The 20,137-nt window shown below is 61.1% G+C and overlaps 1 protein-coding gene across 14 annotated transcripts in view; it reads right to left on the reverse strand.

The window, feature by feature from the left end:
* Positions 1-20,137, reverse strand: part of BCOR (BCL6 corepressor) — a 111,905-nt gene that overhangs the window by 30,388 nt on the left and 61,380 nt on the right. For 5 of the 14 annotated variants that reach the window (XM_070066662.2, XM_070066660.2, XM_070066661.2 and 2 more), the window contains exon 1: positions 11,346-11,607. The exons of 4 other annotated variants lie outside the window; for them this stretch is intronic. The gene's annotated coding sequence lies outside the window, so the exon portion shown is untranslated. Of the gene's footprint in view, positions 1-2,621; positions 2,683-10,545; positions 10,726-11,345; positions 11,608-12,067; positions 12,104-12,295; positions 12,437-20,137 lie in introns of those variants that run through there. 5 more of the 14 variants (XM_089324230.1, XM_051827014.3, XM_051827017.3 and 2 more) reach the window with 5 other exon arrangements.

Genomic DNA, 20,137 nt, shown 5'->3' on the forward strand with positions numbered 1-20,137 from the left:
AATGTCACACGTACAATGAAGTCAGCATTGAACGAGCCTTCAAACCCCAGGGTGGACCAAGTGGCCAGGCCTGCAGGGTTTCAACCTGGGAATTCCTGGCCGGGTAGGGGGTGGGGGAGCTGGCAGAGTTTTCACACCCAGCTTACCTCCCCCCCATCAGCCCCAGGTCAGGTCCCAGGTTCCTGGGCAGGCATTTGCAGGACGCTATCTGCCTCCTACCCTGGCACCTCCCTGTGGGGCCTGGCAGGGTACCAGGAGCTCTGAGAAGGCCTGTGGCTGTGGGCATCTAGTTGACGCCGCAGGGCTGCACCCTCCTCTCCCTGGGGCCCCTGCAGCTACACACTTGCATGTTCGTGTCTGGGAAGGTGTCTGAGTGACCAGGGCCTTCATTCAGCGCCTCTGTGGATTTCCAAGTGAGCCTTAGCCTTCAGGGACCAGCCTTAGCCTGCTTGGGGCTCAAAGTTATTCCCTTTGCCCACCCCACCCCAGCCCCCATATTTAAAAAACCCAGCCATAAGCCAGCTCAGGACCCAGGTCCCCAGATCTGTGGCCAAACTCGGGCAGCTGGTGCCACTCGCGCCCTCGCGGGCCTTATTCGGCTACCTCTGCCTGGCAAGTTCCTTAAAAACCACAACAGAGAAAAGCGGCCCGAGCTGGCGCCCCAGTCCGGGGAAGTCACGAAGGTGTGTGCTGGGGGCGGGCTGCGGGAGGAAGCGCTGGCCAGCAAGCGCCGGCCCCCTCTGCAGCTCCTCGGCGGGCTTGCATAGTGCGCGCTTTGTGTAAGCGCTGAGGAGGCGCAGCGCTGCTCGCGCGCCAACAGCTGTCACATTATTTGCACTCGCTGTAAACAGCCTTCACATTCCCCCCTTACCACATAGTTAAAGCCAGACTAACAATCCACAGTTAGAGATCAAACCAACAACAGCAGCATTGTGTCTGCCTTCGCTGCCTTCGCACCAAGCCCAGCAGCTGGCAGGTTTCTCCGGAACAAGGGACCCCCGGCACCCCCCCACCCCCACCCCTCCAGGCTCCAGCCAAGGCTAGCCAAGGAAGCATGCGGGTTGTCAGTGTTGTTGCAAGAGAGCACCGCCATTTCGCAGAAATGTCTGCGTGGTTCATCAGGCCCTCTCCCCGTCTGCTCCTCCTGGTAGCTCGGGGAAGCGGGCCGTGGGAGGGAAGGAAGGTGCTTCGGGCTCCCGGGGTGGGCTTGCACGCTTAGCAGTGGGGGCTGGCCCATGCTGGCCAGGCTGGGCCTGGGACGGGGAGGCGCATGGCTCTCCCTCCTGCCATGTCACAGGGAGGCAGCCCGCAGCACAACGCCTCTGGTCTTTCAGAAATTGCCCAACTCACTGAATACTTCCTGGTCGCCCCAGTGATCAAAACGTCTCCTTTATGATTTTTGGTTAAGTTGAACATTTCCATAATCGTCATTATTAGCGCAAATTACACGCCTAATCGGTCCTTAAATAGATTTTAATTAAATAATCATACAAGGCTCATTTTATGACTTAAGAAAGGCATTACTTTTCGTTATAAACTTTCCACCAGGATACACGATCACCATAGCCGACAAATACTTCCTCTGAAAATCACCAACAGCCACTGGGCAGGGCATCCCGGAATGCCCTGATTCACCTGCTGGAATGGACGCGGGAGAGCAGGCATCCGCCAGCCACACCACTTGCCTCCTAGGATGGGACAGGGGCCTCTTCCTCCCAAGTGCTACTGTGCTCTTCTCTTGGCCCAGCAGAAATCCACCCCACCCCGCCACTTCTCCTGACCCATCTGAGTGCCTCCCCCGCCCCCCAGCCCTAGTGCAAAGCAGACAGACTGTGCTTGTGAAATGCTGTTAATAAAACCACAAGCACAAAGGACGGAGGCTCTGGGTGCATGGGTGTTTTGACTGCAAATGCCTTGGCACTTGCCGTGTGTTTATGGGAGGGCGACAACTCCAGGATTTACATGCTTTGGACATTTCTGTACTTCATTTATTCTTTCCTCACTGACGTAGGCCTCGAGCTATTTCAAGTTTGCATTTGTACCCAACTATGAAACGCCTAGGAGTTTCTCCAGTTCGACCAAGTTTTAAGTCAGACCCAAGGCTGGAACACACTCTCTCAGACTTGTCCAACTCCATCCCCAGCCAAAAACAAACAGGCTCGCCCCCCCACCACCACCTTCACCCCCTCCACTCCCCACCCCGCCCTGGAGGGCCCCCGCAGGGCAAAGGTGAAGGCGTCTGGGGATTCCAGGCCAGGCCAGGCTGCTGTGCACACTGGCAATCAGCTCGCAGGTAAGTGCGCCCTGTCCATACACCTCCTCAAAAAATACTGAGCTAAAATGGAGGGGGGGGGGGGAGGCTCCTGGCCTGAGAAAACCCGCTGTCCGCAAAAACAATGTCAGCATAGGCTCTGAGCATTCTTTCGACAAGGACCAAGGCTTCATGCCTACTGAAGCTCTGGCAAGCACAAAGGCTTTTAGGGAAAGAAGGGAAAAAGGTGGTGGTGGGGGGGAACGCCTGTTTCAGAGCAGGCATCCCCTGAGAGTCAGGAACCAAGTGTAGCTTCAATCAAAGGCTGACTTCCCCTCTGGGAGTCCGGCAGGAAACCTGGTCACAGTACCTTACTACCGGCCTGGATCCATACAGGTCTGGTTTTCTTCTCATGCTAGTAATTTTTTTTTCTAAAAAAAAAAATACATATCGATATAAAAGAAGCAATCCCTGGCAGACTTCACTGGAAACCACACTGGGTCCCCTCCAAACATCCGGAATTAATCCCTATCTAGCAAACCACAGCACCTCTGGCCTCTGAGCCGGCCACCCCTCACCACCTCCAACCAGGTCTCTCCCCTCTAGCTGCTGCTCTTCCCGCCACCCTCCCCGAATAATGAGGGGCAGACTTGCCCAGCAGCGCCTAGATACTGGTTCTGGAATCCATCCCTAGCCATATCAAGATCCCGTAGCAGGTCCTTTCATATGGAATCTTTTAAAGGGCAGGAACTGTAACAAAGGGAAGGAGGAACCCACGGGGCTACCCGGAGCAAAACCCTCAGAGGGAAACTCTCTTCTGTGCCCTGGGTCCCAGGACACTGGGAGGTCTGGGTGAGGGGGGGAGTCCCCAGAAAGTACCAGGAGCAGCAAAGATGGAGGAGCAGCCCACAGCAACATGAGCAGCCATTCAAAGTAATTATTAATCCTCGGGGCCTACTATGTGCCAAGTATTCTTCTTTGATCCTAAAGGTGGATAATTATTCCCAGTCTTACAAATGAAGAAACTTACTGAGGCTCGGAGGCCATAAATAACTTGCCCCCAAGGTCACACAGCTAGTAAAAATGGGCCACGGTCAAACTCAGTCCTGGAGTTGCGGAGAGGAGCCAATCATTGGGCTAATTGTGCCATTGGAAATTCGGATTTTCACAGGCCATCTCCTCCAGGAAGCTGCCGAAAGCTCTCTTAGGCTTCGGGCACCCCCAAATATAGGGGTAATGTTTGGCACCCATCCTATCCCAGTCCACAGTCCACAGTGAGGCTTCAACCCGGCTCCTCCTACATCCAAGAATCTCTTGGTACCTTGAGAATCTTTCCCAATCTCCCCTACAGCCTACAAGTCTCTCCTCTGGGACACATCCTGATCTGAGTGAGGCCAATGCCCCCCCCCCCCCAAGGCTGCACTTTGCGCAGGGCAGGACGGGTAGGGTAGGTGGCTGTGCTGCTCTCAGCCCTGCAGGGAAAGCGCTGACTCCTGGCACCAGGGACTGGGCTTGCCACCCTAGTTTTGCCACATAAAGCAATAAATCAAATTATCTAGATAGACCAAAAGCCCTTTGGAAGGAGCTCCTAGAGTTCAAACGGAAAACCCCAGAGACCAAAGTGAGGTGGGAAAGAGAATTCAGAGGGAAATCATTTGCAAGATGCCCAGTCCCCCCTCCACTATGCGAGTGTCAAGCCTCCCCCGCCCCGCCCCAGGGAGCCAAGCCGCAGGCGAGTTGGGGGATGGGTATCTTCCTCTTCCCCCCCCAGCCTTTCCTCCCACAAGCTCGCGGCGCCAAACCTCAGTGCCCAACATCCCCTCTGCACCCTAGGCACCATTTCCAGGTCTGCCCCGGGCTTTGAGATGCTCTAGGGACACCACGCATACACTCTGGGCCAGGCTCCAGTGCCAAGGACGCCCTGCAGCTGGGCTCGCTGAGGACGGGCACCGGACACTCTAACGTCCCTGAACCGGTTGCTTCCCCCCCACTCCTCCCCGGCACATCGTCCGGACGTGCGAAGAAATGGCTTCGAGACGCTACCGGGCAGGCAAGGAGGGATCGAGGGACGCCGGCGGCGCCGGCCGCTCACCCGGTTCGCCAGCCGAGCACGCCCCCGCGGCCCGGCCGGCCCTGGCTCCGGGCCAGCCCTCCGCAAGTGGCTTGCTTTCTTTTTAAACTTTCCGGCCTCCGCGAGCGGCCAGAGTTTTCCAGCTCTACTCCCCCACCCCCACCCCCACCCGCCCCAGCGCCAGCGCCAGCTCCGGGCGGACTTAGCAACCCCTCTGGGGGAGACGCCCCCCACCCCCACCCCCACGCCGGGCACCGCTAGACTGCGGCGGGAGCAGACGCCTTCCCCCGCCTCTCCCCCCCCCTCCCCCGCCAACTTGGGCCACCTGGATTGGGCGGCATCCCGAAACGCTCGCCGTCCAGCAGAGCCTGGGGCCGTCACGTCCGGAGAGGAACACTCCCGCAGCCCCAACTGTAACGGTCGGTCGGGGCCTGACTGCCGAACGCGTACAATGAGCTCGAACCTTTGGCGCGCGCTCGGGACGGCCCAAGGCTTCGGGAGGGGTGGTTGGGGGGGGGGGGCGAGAGCGAGCGAGCAAGGCGGGAAGGGGAAAGGGTTGCTTTCTTTTCTTTTTTTTTTTTTTTAACTCTTCACATACAAGAGGTTTCGTTGTCCCTGGCATGATTCCGAGTGCCCAGACAGAACAATAGAAATGGGGGGTGCCGGATATGGTGCAGGAAGACCCCTATAACCCTATAACCCTCCCCTCCCCTTCGCATTCACTATCAAGCACCTTTAAGACCCCGGTGCCTTCAATGCAGTAAGTGGGTTCTTTTTTTATATATATATAACTTTTCCCCCTAAACCTGTCACCTTCGGCACACTGCGAAATCACAAGAGCAAAGATCGCTCCCCAAGTTGTGACCTCACGAAGCTCTCGGGTCTCTCACCTGCTCTGCCCCTGGCACCGTGACCTGACTCACTGCCCCTCCCCCAACCGTTCCCCTGCTTTGCACCTAGACAATAAATTTAGTTTAATTTAGCTTCCGGTCTTTAATTTTAGCAGGTCTCCTTTTTGCATGCAAATCAATATGGCAATTACCATCTAAAAGCTCGCCCAGCCCCGGGTCAATGTAAATTGATCATTGTCCGCCTTCCACAAAATAACACCGGGAGTCTGTGGTGCATAATGAGATTATACTGGAAACTGTCTTTTAGATCACAAATTATATTTTATGCTGTCAGGATCTTCTCCTAGCGGACTTCCCCGCTTGTCTAATCGTGGGGAGCCGGGTCCGTGGGTACTAGCCAAGGAGACACGGCTCTGTAAAACAACCCCCGTTTCTGAGACCCAGGGAAGTGACCTAGCAAACATCGCAGAAAAGCCCCGTTAATGAACTCCGACGCAACAAAAAGCTCTCCCTTCGTGAAAACACGTTTGAGGGTAACCACGCAAAGCCGTCGGGCAGGGCGGAGACTGGTGGACACTCTGGCCAAGTGTTCGCGATGGACGCGGCGCGGCGACCACGGAGACGGGCGGACGGAGGCCCCTTCCGCCAGTCCCGGCGGCTGCCCCCTCCCGCCTCTGCCACCTAGGCCTCAGCAGCACGGCCGGCTCGGCAAACAGGCGGAATGCCGTCGGCCATAAACGCTGGCAAAGACCCAGGCCCCATCCGATGCAAGGAAGAAGGTCCTCCCCTCGCCGAGGGCGCTTCTCTCCCGCTCCTCGGCGGCCCCCAGGGCACGGGTGTGACCCCGGGACCTAACAAAAGCCTTTCTTCGCTCTTTTAGGCCTCGGGCGAGCGGGGGAGGGGTGGGGCGCGGCGGCCGACGAGGACTCCTGCTGCCCTCCGCCCTGCCGCGCCTCGCTGGGCCGGCTGGGCCCAGCGCCCTCGAGGAAACCACACCACGGTGGCCTCGCCAGGGCTGCCGGGCGCTCCCGAGGACCGTCCTGGGGTTGGGCCGGCCCTGCGGCCTTGCGAGCCTGCGAGCCTCCCGCCCGGCCTACGGCCCAGCCCTGCCCCGCCCGGCCCGGCGCGGGCTCCACCCAAGTGCGGTCTTCCCAATAAAAGCTGGAATTCCCGGCTGGGCTTAAACAAAGAGGGACCGCGGCAAATCGACGCCGCGGGCAAACCAAACCCTAGCTGGAGTTTACGTGCGCGTCAGGGGTCGCCCAGGAGCCTGCTAATCCACCCTAGGGAAGCCGTCCTGGGCCCTGGCCCCCGGCCCCGGGCCCCGGCACGGTGTCCTCCAGAAAAAAAAAAAAGAAAAGAAAAAAAACATGAAAACACATCCAAATGAAAGCCTGCCTCCCTCCCTCCCCTTATTCCTCCCAGAGTCCATACTTCTTTTAGTTCTGTCTTCCGCAGCCCGCTAGGCCCCGCCAGACCAGCAAACGGGACCCCTTCTGGGGTCTGCACTCCTTCCTCCCCGTCCCAAAATAGAAAGCTACTCCTCCACACCACCAAAACCCGCTCTGCAGGTCAAGAACTCAAAACCTCTCCAGGAATCCTCCTACCTGCTCAGCAGACATTTCCCTACCCCAGCCTCGCAGCCAGGTGACCCTAGCTAGGTAGGTGGCTTTGCCCCTCCCTCCCGTTCCTTGAGGCCAGAGGTCCAGCCCGTGGTAAGTGAGCAAGGAACGGCACTGGGGTGCTGGGGGGAGCCACACTTCCGCAGCCACCTCCGTCTCCCGCCGTGCCAAGAGCCTCCATTAGCCTGCTAGGAGTTTTTGTCATTCAGCCTGTGTACCTAAGCACGGATGTATGCATATGAGGGCTTTTTGTGTTGCCAAGTGACCCTCTTCACACCTTTAAATGGGCTTTTGTCTCTGGAACGCACTTACAGAAATTCTGCCCCAGTTTGCAGCTCCACAAAGTATGGGATTCCCCCCACCCCTTGCTTAGCCTATTGCTACACCTCGCTGTATTTGCATAACCCGTGTCTACACCGCTCGGTCACTTCTTCATCGCTTAGGGATCGCGCACTCCAAGTGGGCACCAGAGCCCAAGTGTCTTGATTTGTCTCAGCACATGTCATTCAGGCGCACATCTTAATCTGAGCATTCCTGGCTCACACGGCCACCTCCCTACCATTACATTCTTCTTGGTTGCCTGGAATGGGGGGCTCAATCCAAGACAGACCACTATGCATCTGCAGTTGCAATCAGAGTCCCTTCTTCCACAAGCCCTTAAAAAGGGGAGGAGGCCGTGGGGGACCCGAGGGCAGTGGAATGTCAGTAATGAGCTTTTGTACAGAGTAACCCACTCACCAATTCCAGTTCTTGAAAGAGCTAGACAAATGTCTGCAGACTGGTATTCATTTTTTTTAGGTCAATTCAATATTAGCCCCCACTATGTGTATACAAATGATGGATCTCACGACACATCCACACATCGGAGAACAACTCCTGTTTGGAGGCAGGCTCCCTGACATGTGTAACTCCCCACAAGTTCATGGTTACAAGTATGTGTATTTACAGACAACTCTAGGACTGCTTGGCTCTCTCTCCAGTGCATACCTGTACACACTGAGCTGGCGGCCATCGCAGGCTCGGCCCCGGCATCTGCAACAGTCCCAGTCAGGCCCCCACGGGACCCCAGCTCTGGGCAGACCCTTCCCCGACTGCAAAGACCGACCACAAGAATTCTGAGGTGTACAGCTGCGTCTGCCAAACCGAGTTCCTAAAGTGAGGGTGCCCCTCTTGTGTGCCCACAGCTCCTCCACGGAGAAGTAGCCAGTCCAAGCAGACCAGCCATCTAGCCAGCAGCTGCGTTTGGTTTGTCGAAGAATCGAGCCCGATGCACCAGGATGTGACCAGGCACACACAGAAGAGAAAGGAAACCCCAGAGTCTAGACGACTGCCCCCTCCTCCCACAGGCTACCGGCCTCCAGGAATTCCTGCCAGGCTCGGAGCTCCTCTGCCCCCATCACTCTAGCCCAACGGCCAGGAAAGGGTTAAGAGAAACCCCCGCAGCCCTCACTCTCCTGCTCGCTGGGCCCGCAGGCTAGCTCGCTGACTCGCTGCTCGCGGGAGTCTGCAGCCGTCTCTGCGCCCCCCACCCCCGCCCGTCCTTCAGCCGGGAGGGAGCCTGCATGCCTGTCTAGACCGATCTATCACCGGTACACCAACAACACCCGCGAGAGCGCGGAGACCCTGCCTAGGTCCCCCGGCCCGCACGGTTCACGGCGGACGGAGCCTCAGGAGCGTGACGGCGCCTGCGGGGTGGGGGCGGGGGCCTACAGGAGCTGGCCGCCCGGAGCGCACCACGGGTCCGCCCCGGCCCCGGCCCCCAGCGCTCGCACCAGCCCCGCTGCCGGGACACAGTCACAGCTCTGCGCGCTGGGCAGTCCTATTTTTATCTTGTCTAATCCCAAACTGGGCGGGGAGCACAGGCGTCGTGCTTAGAGAACAAGAGATAGGCGAGGGAGGCGGGGAGGAGCAGCCAGGCAGCGACGCGAGCGGGAGCGAGTTAAAGACACAGTGGAGGCGACCGCGAGCAGGAAGAAAGAGCGGGCTGCGCGGGCCTCGCGGCGCCGCACGCAACGCGCCGCCCCGCGAAGTTACACTCGCCTCCCCGCTGTCCCTCGCTGCCCGCCCCTCCCCACTTCCCAGCGGCGCTCTCCGCAGCCGGGACCTCGGGGCCCCGGCCTGTGTGGGAGGCGGAGGCCAGGCCGGCCCTGCAAAGGGCTGGAGAGAATCGCTAATGAGCTGTGCGGCCCATTGATCCGGAGAACACTTCCTAATTAACTCTCAGTCACCTACTGGTGACAGCGTCTCAAAGGACAGCGCTGGGGCCGGCCGAGCCCCAGCCCCGACCTGCCGGCCGAGCGCCTGGCGCCCGAACCCGGCGCGCTCCCCCTCACTACCCCAGGCAATTCGCGTGCGTGGCGGTGTTCACCCGTACACCGCAGGCCAGCCCCGGATTCAACCTGGACGGCATATTAATCATCGCCTTCAGCGCTTCCCTTACGCGGTGGTACAAACACGAGAACCAACACGGCAAAGCCAGGCCAGATAACAGGTCGGGAGGCAGAGTGGGAAGGGCCGGCGAGCGAGCCTATCTCCCAAGTGTGCCGGCGGGCGGACAACCGTCTCCGAGGCTGGCAATGAAAATGCCTTCCACCCAAGCAGTTCTGTTGGCAAAACCGAATCCAACACCTCGTAAGGATTGATTTCGGCCCGCGGTGTCCGTTTCCAGTGCCACAGGAAGTGTCAGATGGCCAGAAATACCCAAGTCTGTCTGCGCTCACCACCCAGCGCCTTCTCGGGTGGGCCGTTTCCTCCTCGTAGTGACTCCCAGGCCATTTTAAGGATCTCTCTCCCAAAGGCTACCTCGGGAACCAAATGCCAGCACCCCTCCCCTAGCCTGCTCTCGGCAAGAAAAAGGGAAAAAAAGACACACAGACACACAGAGCTAAAACCCTGGGCTCTCTAGACGCAGCGAGGCTGTGCGAATACCTATTTGAAGCGCGCTGGTTTCTTTTTAAGGTTTGTTTTTAAATACACATAACCCTCCTCCTTCCTTCTTCGCTCTTTCATTCCCCCAACCCCCACCCTCCAGACGCCGGCGGCGCGCGCCCTCGCGCGCGGGCACTCACAGCCTCTAGCTGGAGATCGCGGACTTTCTGGAAAAGATTCATTAACAGCAAATTAAGCCTCGCCCGGCCTCGGCCTACATGCGGCCAGTCTCTGCGGTCTCCGGGGCGCGCGGGTACGTGTCCCCTCGAGCGTGCGAGCGTCGGGAGGTCCGCCGGGACCACGCGTGCCTCGAGCTGCCCTACTCCGCGCACGGCGCCGCAAAGCCTCGCTTCGTAAACAGCAGGCACTCCCCGCCGTCGCCGCCGCCGCCCGGAGCCCCCGAGTTGGCGAAGGCTCTGCAGCGCAGCCTCCCGCCCGCTCCGAGCGCGGGCCCCGCGGCGCGCCAGCGCCTCGCCCTCCCCTCTTCGGCCGAGGATCGCGCCCCGGTGCGCAAGTTCCTCTTCGCCCTGAGCCTCCGCGCCGCACGCCCTTCAAGTGGGACCAACTTCCTCCGGCCTCAGACTTTCACACGCCCATCAGGGCTTCCCACCACACTCCCTACAGCCCAGCGGAGCGCCCAGGCCCCGGGCCCCTCCGCCCCCGCCCAACCACATTCTACACCCACCCCAGGGGCTCCTAACTTAAAACCTCCCCTTCCCCCCACCGTCGGGGAGCGGGGGGGGGGGGGAGCAGAGGTGGGCGGAGTGGGGGGAGCAGCGGACTGCAATCTAAAGAGAACATTTACAAAACAAAGCGTCTGACCTGGCTGGCGGGCGGACGGGCCGAATCGGAACCCCTCGCTCGGCTCGATTTCCTAGTAGATTTTTTTTTTTAAATCCACGTGATTCGCGCTTTGGGGCAAGCCAAGAAAAAACCCGGGACTCCCTTCCCGAGTTGCGCGGCGGCGGTAGCAGGTCGAGCTCGGCTCGGCCCGAGGCGCCCGCCACACACACACACACACACACACACAGCCTAGCGCACGCACACGCCGTCGTTCCACTTGGAGGAACGACTGGCCCCTGGAGAGGCGAGACCAAGCGGCAGCGGCTGGGGGTTTTTACAGTTCTTTCCCGAGTAGAAAAAGAAAGCAGAGGGGAACCCGCCGCCCTCCCCTTCCTGCTCGCGAGCTAACGCCGAGCCGAGCTTCCCAGCCTCCAGCCCAGCCGCCCCCCCCCCCGCTCCGCCCGACTCCCGGCGCTCCGCGGCGACCGCGCTCCCGCGCACACACAGGCTGCAAACTTCCACTCCGCGAACTCACTGCTCTGCTCCCAGCCCCCCTCGGGGGGGAGCCGGCAGCCCCCCCCACTGCGCCCTCCTCTCCCTGGTGCCCACGCGGGGCCGCTTAGGTTGGCTGCATTTCTAATAACTTACAGCTATAAAATAAAAATGAAAGCGAGCAAAGCAGCTAAAGGAAAGCGCGAAGCCAAAGCTCCGCGGGGTATACGCGAGTCGGAGGAGAAACCCGCGGCGGGCGGGGGCCCCGGGGGGAGGGGGCCGATTGCAGCCCTCGGCACGCCAGCCCGCCCGCGGCCTCCCCCGGGAGAAGTGTTCCGGACACTGACCTGAAATCCCCGGTCGAGGAGTAGGCTGGGAGCCTGCGATCCGGCGCTTTGAAGTTTTCCCCCAAGCGGAGTCGAGGCGGGCAGGAGCGGGGTGAGGTTGGGTGGGTAGAGGAGAGGTGTGCGGGAAGGGGGGGGGGGCGGGGGGGGGGCGACGTTAGCGAGCGGAGAAGGAGCCGGGCTGGGGAAGCGCGGCGAGCAGCAAAGTTTGCCGTCCCCGGCTGCCCGCAGCCCGCTCTCGGCACCGTGCTCGCTCGCCTCCCTCGCCGTCTGCTGCCAGCCGGCTGCCCTCGGGGTCGGCCCCGCCGAGGGGTGGGCTCTGGGCCGGGTGGGGGCGGGGCGGGGCGGGGCGGGCTCAGCGCCTCCGGGCAGGTGGCGACAGCCCCGCGCGATCCTTTGGGCTCCCGCAGCTGGACTAGGCTCGGCCGGGCTCAGCAGCTCCCGCGCCGCCGCTGCCGCCCGCGCTCGGGCAGGAGCCCCAGCGCCATGTTGTCGGTTCGCCGCGAGCGCCCGCTCGGGCTGGGTGTGTGTGTGTGTGTGTGTTGGCCAAGTCGTCCCTGCGCGGCGACAGCGCGGCTTGGGCTCTCCGCCCGGCGGCTCGCGGGCTCCCCCTCCGCCGCCGCCCGCTTCGCTCCCGCTCTCGGTCGCGGTCGGGGCTCCGGCGCGTCTTCCCCGCAGCCGCCGAGCTCTGCCCGCGTTCAGCGAGGAGCGCAGCTCTGCCTCACCTTGCCGCTGGGAGCCCGGGCTCCGTCTGCCGCCGCACGCCGTGATCCCAACGCGTCCCCCCTCCCTCGTTCCCTCCTCTTCCTCCTCCCCCTCCCTCCGCCCGCCCGCCCTCCCTCCCTCCCAGCAGCCGCCTCCCCTCCCCCGCAGGCACAGCGCTCGGGCTACAGCCGCCCGCCCGCCGCCGCCTCCAGCTCTCGCAAGTTTGAGCTCCCCCAGTCGCCGCTTACCCTCGGCTGCGGCGTCTCCGCGGTGGGATTTTGAACGGGGTGATTCCCCAGGAAAGCTTTGCCCGAGTTTCCCCGGCCGTCATCGATTCGCGGCCGGACGCATTTTGGCCTCTCCAGGTTCGAATCCGGGACCACTTGGGTGGCGCCCCTCTCGCCCCCTGCCCTTCCCTTCTCGCCTCGGGCCGAGTTGGTTGCGCACGCCCGGTCCTGGCGCACGTCTTGGGCAAGCTGGAGACCGACTGGGGCGGCGGCGGCGGCGGCGAGGGCAGCCCGCAGCGACGAAGCCGAGGGTACGGGGGGCGGCAGGGGCGGCTCTCCCAGCCGCGCGCCGAGACTCCCCTTGCTACCCAGAAGGCCAGTGGAGGACCGCAATTACCATAAAGCGCCTCGCGCTCCGCTCAGCCCAAGCTGTCAAACGCCAGCGGCTGCCGCCTCTCCGCCACCAGCGCTGCGCTCCCCTGGCCTCGCGTCCCCCTCCGATCCCCAGCAGAGCCCAGCGGGTGTGCGTCCGCGCCCACTCCCACTCCAGATCGCTCCTTCCTGGCGGAGGAGCTCTTGCCCGTTTCGGTGTCATCAGCTCTCTGAAAACACTACCCCGGGCAACAGTGGCCGTTCCGCCCGAACTCCGCGCCCGAGTTCCCCGGACGTTTCAATTGTGTGGGAATCGCTTGCAGGCGGGGGTGGGGGCGGGGGAGTAGCCCTGGAGGGGTACCGGGAGGCGGTGGGGTGCGTGTGTGTGTGTGTCTGTGTGTGTGCTGGCAGGGGAGCGAAGATCGCCTGAATCGCTCCGGGGTCTCGCGCATTTCAGGGTCTGCACCTCAGATGCTTGGAGGGTCTGCCTTGGCCCCTCACCCAGGCCTCGGGAGATTATCTCCCGCGTTTTATTTCCCTTGGCAAGGAGCAACTTTTGGCTTACACCGTTCGCCCCATAAATTTCCACTCGGTAACGTCGTGCTGATCGGTGCTCGGCGGCGGCGTACAGCCTGCGCCCGCAGCAGTTCAATTCAATTGACACGTATTGAGCTCCTCCAGCGCACCCGGCGCGGCGCTGGGCGCGGGGGGAGGGCGGGGGCTGGCTGGCGGGAGGGGGAAGCGGAGAAAGAGGTTCCGGCCTCCCCAGAGCGCGGAGCCTCAAGGGCGAGCCGAGAAGCCCCAGTTTGTGAAGCTGGCGGGAAAGGGTGGGAGTGGGGGAGGGGGTGTTCCGGTCTAACCGCACCCAGACTGCGGGCCTGGACATCACGGCCAAAGGTGACCGCATTCAGCTGCCCGCTAGGGTCTTTCTAGGATAGGAAGGGGGTGGGGTGTATCTTTCTGCCTAAGGACAAGATGGTGCAGGCTGGATGAGAACATAAATCCGAAATGGGGGTGGCTTGTATATCCACACGGAAAGTTTTAAAATATCCTGGAGTGTCCCCATGCCAAAAATAATCAAAAGCATCTCAAGTTGATTACTAAGTCAAGGTCAAGGCCAAAATCAGCTCTGGCTAGCAGATATTTTCCCTTTTAAAAATTAGACTCACTACGGAGTGGGACTGGTAGTATTAGGTGCGATTTTATTCATTCTGTTTTAGTTCTCAGCACATAGTTATAAAAACAGCCCTTCTCAAAGCAGAAGTGAAACATCTCTACCGTTTGAAACCCGAAACTTCGAGCGGAATGAAGTGTTCAAGCTCCAGAGCTGCTTATAACAACTGATGCAAAAGACAGGCGGGCCGGTGCCCCCTCCAGCAGTGCCCAGGCGAGCTGGGCGAGAGACCCCTTGCAGAACCTGCTGCTGCAGACTGGAATGCGTGCCTTTTTTCTTCCTGGTCTTTCTGGGGGCGGATGTCTCTGAAAGCTAGCCCACACATTTTTTTAATCTCCGGTAACAAGCAGAAAGACACCTGGACTATTATGCTGTAAAGCTATTTTTTATAAAGACATTTTAGGGCCAGACATTAAAAGTTATTAGACTGAACGCATGCGAGTTACAGACCCAGCTGGAGAAAAGGCCCCTGGTTGTGTGTTGTAGCAACATTTCTTTTTGAAGCAACTCCTTTTATTCAAAACAAGTCTAAAATAACCGGGAAGGCTGAAGTTGGGGATGGGGGGGGGGGGAGTCTCTGAATGTGGTTCCAGGCAGGGAGGCCACTGAAGACTGGGGCGGGTGAGCTGGCCTGGGGGAGTGAGAAGCTGTGCCAGGCTCTTCCGGCTGGGTTGGGCCGCACCGCAGAGGCCCTGGCCCAGTGCCCGGCCGCCACCTTCTCTTGTCTCCCCAAGTCTCCCCCTACCCCCCCACTCCCAGGCATAGGCTTTTCCCGGAGTTCCCAGTGGCGTGTAACTGTCCAGAACTTTTGGAAAATCCAGGAACTGGGCCTGGGGCCTGCTGCCCTTCAGAGTCTCCTGGCCTCCCGGGGCTGCTGACAGAGAGGCCTATTTGTCTAACTTTAAAAATCCCGAGAGTTAAAATGAAGGCGGGAGTGGGGGTGTGCTGTAAATGGGAAAGGGGGCTGCGCGGGGGGGGGGGGGGATTTGATGCTGGAGACAAACAGGCCAGTGCGTTGACCTTTGACATAATTTGCACCATCCACACCCCCCCCCTTTTTAGGGAGCCTTCCTGCGGGCTGCTGGGATTAAAAGGTTTCTCCTCCATCTCCTAGGGATACATTTTCCAACTCCGTGGGATTTAAAAAATATCTTATTAAGGGAGTCCTAAGAGGCATTGTGGAGGGGGGGGGGATGATTCGTGACTCACTGGGAATTAAAACGTGGGATTTTCCTGAGATGCTCTACAGCGAAGGGGAGGGGGCTGAGATTACACCTATTGGCCTGGTTCCGTGGGGTTGTGCTGCGGGAGAGAAGCAGAAAGCTGTGGGCAGGGTAGTCCCGCCCTGGGACTCAAGGAAGAGGCTCCGGGAGCTGGGAATGCCAGGGGCCTGCAACTGTGTGTGCTGGCGGCCAGGCCCGGCCCCTGCTCCTTCTCCCTCCCTCCCGAGAGCCCCTTGGGAGCTGACCCGGGGGTCAGGCCGCTATACCCAGCACTCAGCGAAGGGAGGATTTCAATGAAAGCGGAGGCGGAGGCTGAGAGAGCAAGGGAGCTCAAGGGGGGGGGGGGGGGCGGCAGCGCAGCCAGCGCAGAAATAAATAGGCGCCGAAAGGAGAGGTGCCTGGGCTGAGCGGAGGGAGCTGCCTCTCCTCAGCCTGCTCCCACCTCCATGAAAGGTTCTTGCATGTTCTCCCACTGCACATTCTGACCTGGCTCTGGAAGTGGGCAAGCGAACTGGGCCCCGGGAGCAGGCCTGGAGCCTAGCTGCCTATTGCAGGGTAGGCTGAGGGTGCAAGACCTGGCAGGGCCTCCTCCAACCCTCCGGCTACGTCTAGGCTTTGGGGAAACTCCTTGCATCCCTTGGTGAGGTCCTTGCTCAGAGTTTTGGGGCAGCCTGCACCCCAGACGCTGTGCAGGCGGTTCCCGTGTGACACAGGTGTAGGATCCTGGCCTCTGCTGGCCTTTCTCCGAGGTCATTCTCAGGCAGGTGGCACTAGGCTGAGCACAGACACAGACGACAAACAGATAACATACTTGACCTGGGGTCGGCTCTGAATATTGACTGTCTTTAAAAGCACACAAACACCCAGGCTTAGAGCCTTCTGGCCATTTTGCAAAAAGAACTCTAGGCTTACCCAATGACACTTTCACAAAAAGACTGGCTGGATCCCTGAGCCCAGCCTAGCCACCTGGCTTTCCCTCTGAGACCCCAGTGAGGGTGGGATCCACTAAAGGCCCATCCTTGTCCCAAGGATGTCACTGAGCTGGAGACCTGGAGAGGTAGCTGCCTGCTCTTCCTTCTGCCTAGCCTTTGGAAGGTTACTGAGTATTTGCAGGAGATCCCAAGGGCAGGCCCAGGGTGATTCATAGCAACCTTCTCATCATCTGTAGTGTGGGCTCCCGGACCCCACGCATGGGTGGGTGACTGCCGCACAAACCGCGGAGCCGCTGGCAGGGTGCGTGTTGACCGAATGGGCATCAGTGGAGTCTTCTGGGAGGCCGCGTCTTGTTCTCGGCCTGGCCCCAGCTTAGGAGCCCTGGAAACCGCCGCGCTGGCCGGATGCTCCTGCAGATAAACCCAGACGCCACGTCCGCCCCGGCTGCTTATTTAGCAGGGCGCCTCCTGCGCATATTTTGCCCGGCTGGGGGCAGTGAGTGGGAATCGTAGGGAGAGGAGCGGGAAACCACCAACTGCTCGCCCTCGGACTGGGAGCGCCCGCCTACCCGCCCCAGCCTTTATGTGTACAGCCTCTCGTCCACTCCCGCGGGGCCCCACTGGAGACACGCTACCCCAACCCCTTCGCGGGCGCCACCGCGGGACTGGAGGGTTTGGGAAGGCTCTGCCAGCCCCTGGCCCGAGGCGTGGAGGGAGGTGCGGAGGAGCAGATGGAAAGGCGGCGCTGATCTCTCGCTAAATAACCTCTGCGGCCCCCCCCCCCAGGCCTCCGCCCCCGCCCCGGCCACAAAGTCGGTGACAGAGGTGAGTGGAGCGGGGTGATTGCTCCGGGAAGGTCGCAGACAGGGGCAAAGCTCGGGGCTCGTGCAGGGCTGGGGGATTCCAAACGGCTTAATCTGCGGCACACCCCCCCCCCCCGCTCCCATTCCACCTCCCGGGCCGCTCGGCTCTGCCTCCGCCCCCAGTGCCCACCCCCTCCATCCGTGCGTCTCCAGCGCGTTAGCAGCGGTGCAGCTCCCGGGCGCGAGTGCTGGGGGTGGGGGTGGGGGGCCGCAGGGTGGTTTGTGTTGCGAGGCCTGACAGAACCTTCTGTGTGCGGCGGAGGGAGGAGGCTAATGCATAATGCACTGCGCCTGGAAGCCCGGCCATTAGCGGCCTGTCGGTGACACAGACAAACGACTGGGAGGGAGGAGATCCAGCTCGCTCTGGAGTTTAAATATACCAGCGTGGAGGGGAAACGCCATGATTTAAAAGTGTGTGTTTGCAGACACTCGCATATATTTTAATGATTTCCAGCAGGCTTTGCGTCCCAGCCTCGCATCCCTCCTCCCCAAAAGGGGCAATGTGTAGAGAGGAGGGGGAATGAAGGCAGAAGGAGAGGCCTCAACCCAAGACCCATCGCCCGCTTTTGAGAAAACGAAGAGGAAAGAGATTGGCAAACGCAGTGCTGAGAAAGCCAGGTCTGGGGAAGCCACACAACCGAAGCCACCCCCAGATTTTTTCTTCTTTATTAAAAAAAAAAAAATGTGGCCATGAGGTCTTCTACCCTAGATTCAATCCTCTGTGCCCAGGACGGGGGGAGGGGGCAGGAGAAGCCCTGCCACCCCGCTTTCCCCCAGGGGCCCACGTTTTTGAGCTTCCCTTTCTACTGACAATCCAGAGACCTCCTTCCTCCCCGTTTAACACACCAGTGTTTTTTAGCAATTAAGGCGAGAAGGGGGTGGGGATAAAGATAAGCCAATTTTTTTTCCGCCATGCAAGTGTGAAAGATAAGATAAGACTAAGCTGGGGCAAAGCGGCTGCTTACAACCTCCCCTGCGCGATTTTGATCGGTCACTTCTTATCTCGCAAAAATGCTCCTTTCGAAAGCGGCATCAAAACAGAAAAAGGCTGAAGGAAAGCATTTTCATTTGGAAGTGACATTTAAAACCCACCTCCCCTCCAACCAGCAACCCCCCTCTCCCCACTGGTGGGGCTCCCCAGGAAAAGTCGCACCTCGACTGCGGGGTTTCAGGCTTTCTCGTGGAGGGGCAGGATTACCAGTGTAATTAGGCCGAATAAAACCAGGGATGCGTGATGAGGATTTATCCGGCATCCAACCCAAGCTCGCGGCCCGCGTTCCCCGTCTCTTCCTTACTGGCCGATGTTTGTGTTGAAACTAAACAGGTAGTTCTGTTTGGGAGGGTCGTGTAACTAAGTCAACATGAGGTGCTTGTTAATGCGAGATAATAAGAAACTCTGCAGATTTTTAAAGGCCTCTGTGTAAAGGGAGTTAAAAGCATCACCGGTGCCAAACGCGACAACTCCCAGCCGGACCGGACTCGCGGGGAGTTTAAGAAATCCTTTTTTTTTTTTTTTTTTCAAGCACAGGCGTCTCACGAGGGGATTTCCGGAAGACTTTGTATTTGTTGAGAGAGGTTTCGGTATCGAACTTCAGGCCCGCAGGGCGGCCTGCAAATCCACCCCCCCCCCCCAGCCTAGCGGCTGGTTCCAGATCACAAACACCCAGGCGGGCCCCCAGGCGGAGCCGACCGAACCCCAGCAACACCTCTGGCTCACGGGCTCCCACCTCCTCAACGCCAGCCTCGGGTCAGGATCTCGGCGCCCGGGGCACGCAGTCTGCCCCTTCCGGACCAGGCTGCAAGACCCAAAGCCTGGGGCCAGCCGCAGCCGGATTGTCCCCGGGGAGCCGAAACCGCCGGGCGGGGAAACCCCTCCTCTCGCCCTTCCCCGAAAAGCCTGGCCGCGGCGTTAGCGCCTAGCGAGCTGACAGCGGGCCTCACGTAAGGCCCACACGCGTCCCATTAGTCAGTCCGAGTTCCCCTCGGGCGAGCCGTCTGGCGCGGCCCCAAGGCCGGGCGCGGGCCGGGAGGGGGTGCGGGGCCGCAAGCGAGCTGGGGGCGGGGGCGCGGGCTCCGCGGGGCCCGGCCGGGCTCGGTTCCGCGTTCCTGGGCCCGCGGGTAAGCTGAGCCGGCGGGGCAGGCCGCTCCCTGGCTGGCGCCGGGGCGCCGAGCTGCGCTTCACGTGCCCGCCATATCAGCGGCGGCGGCGGAGGGGGGGGGGAGCAGGGAGGCGCGCGGCCGCTCCCGCGGGGTCTCCGGCCCCGCCCCCCTCCCCTGGGGGCTGGGCCGGGACCACCCCGCAGCCCCCATCCCCGCGCTAACCCAGAGCGGCTTTGCCAGACGCGGAAAGGCTGCAAGGGCGCCGCTCCGAGAGCTGAGCGGCAGCGGCGGCGGCGGCGGCGGCGGCGGCGGCGGCGGCGGCGGCGGCAGCAGCCAGGGGAGGGTGCTCCTCGCGGCCGCCCCGGGAACTTCCCGGCCGCCCGGCCGCCGCCGCTGCAGTCACGGGGACCGGAAGCCCTCGCGCCGCCCCGAGCGGCCTCCGCTGGCCCCCAGGGCAGTTCCAGACGAAGGCTGGCCGCGTGTCACCCCTGCCTGATCCCTTCTGGCGCAGGCGACGGTCCGCGCACGGGGGGTATCCCCAGTTAAGCCGGGAGGACCCTCCTCGCGGTCCGGCGAGACGTCCCTCTGCTACCGCCACAAGCACGCGCCCTCCTCCTCCTCCTCCCAATCCCCGCAGCTGGGACGGGAGGGGCGCCGAGCCGTCACTCCGGCCGGGCAGGAGCACCTGCTCCCGGGCCCTGCAGCTGGGCGCGTGGTGCTGGGAGAGGCTGCCTACTGTTGTGTGCCGAGATCGCGGAGGAGAAAATGAGCCTCTGAAGCTCAGGGCCTGGAGCAGCCGAGCCTCGGCCACCCCCATCTCCCACCTACTCTGGGAGATCAAGCCGAAGCCACAGAGCCTGCTGGGGGCCCGGGTCTCCTTTCGAGGGTCAAAAGGGCCGCCACCGCTGAGGATCCGGCTCCTGGCTTTCAGAGGTCGTTCGCAAGACAGATGGGGCAAAACCTGTTTTGGGAGCCTTCCCAAGCGTCCGCCCCCGCTCTCCTACCCAGACACACTCATCTCCCCCCTTGGCCTCACTGTAGCCTCCGGCGGGGGACCGGAGTAGGTCATGGCGGCACCAGCACCTTCCCCCACACAAGTAGGGACCCGGGGTCTGGTTGGTACGCGGCTCGGGACTTTGCCACTCCGCGTGGGGGAGGGGCGGCGGACTCCCCCCCCCCATCTCCTCCGCGCCGCGAAG

This window comes from Oryctolagus cuniculus, chromosome X (genome assembly GCF_051225735.1).
Source record: "Oryctolagus cuniculus isolate XC-2025 breed Fujian yellow rabbit chromosome X, ASM5122573v1, whole genome shotgun sequence".
NCBI classification, from domain to species: domain Eukaryota; kingdom Metazoa; phylum Chordata; class Mammalia; order Lagomorpha; family Leporidae; genus Oryctolagus; species Oryctolagus cuniculus.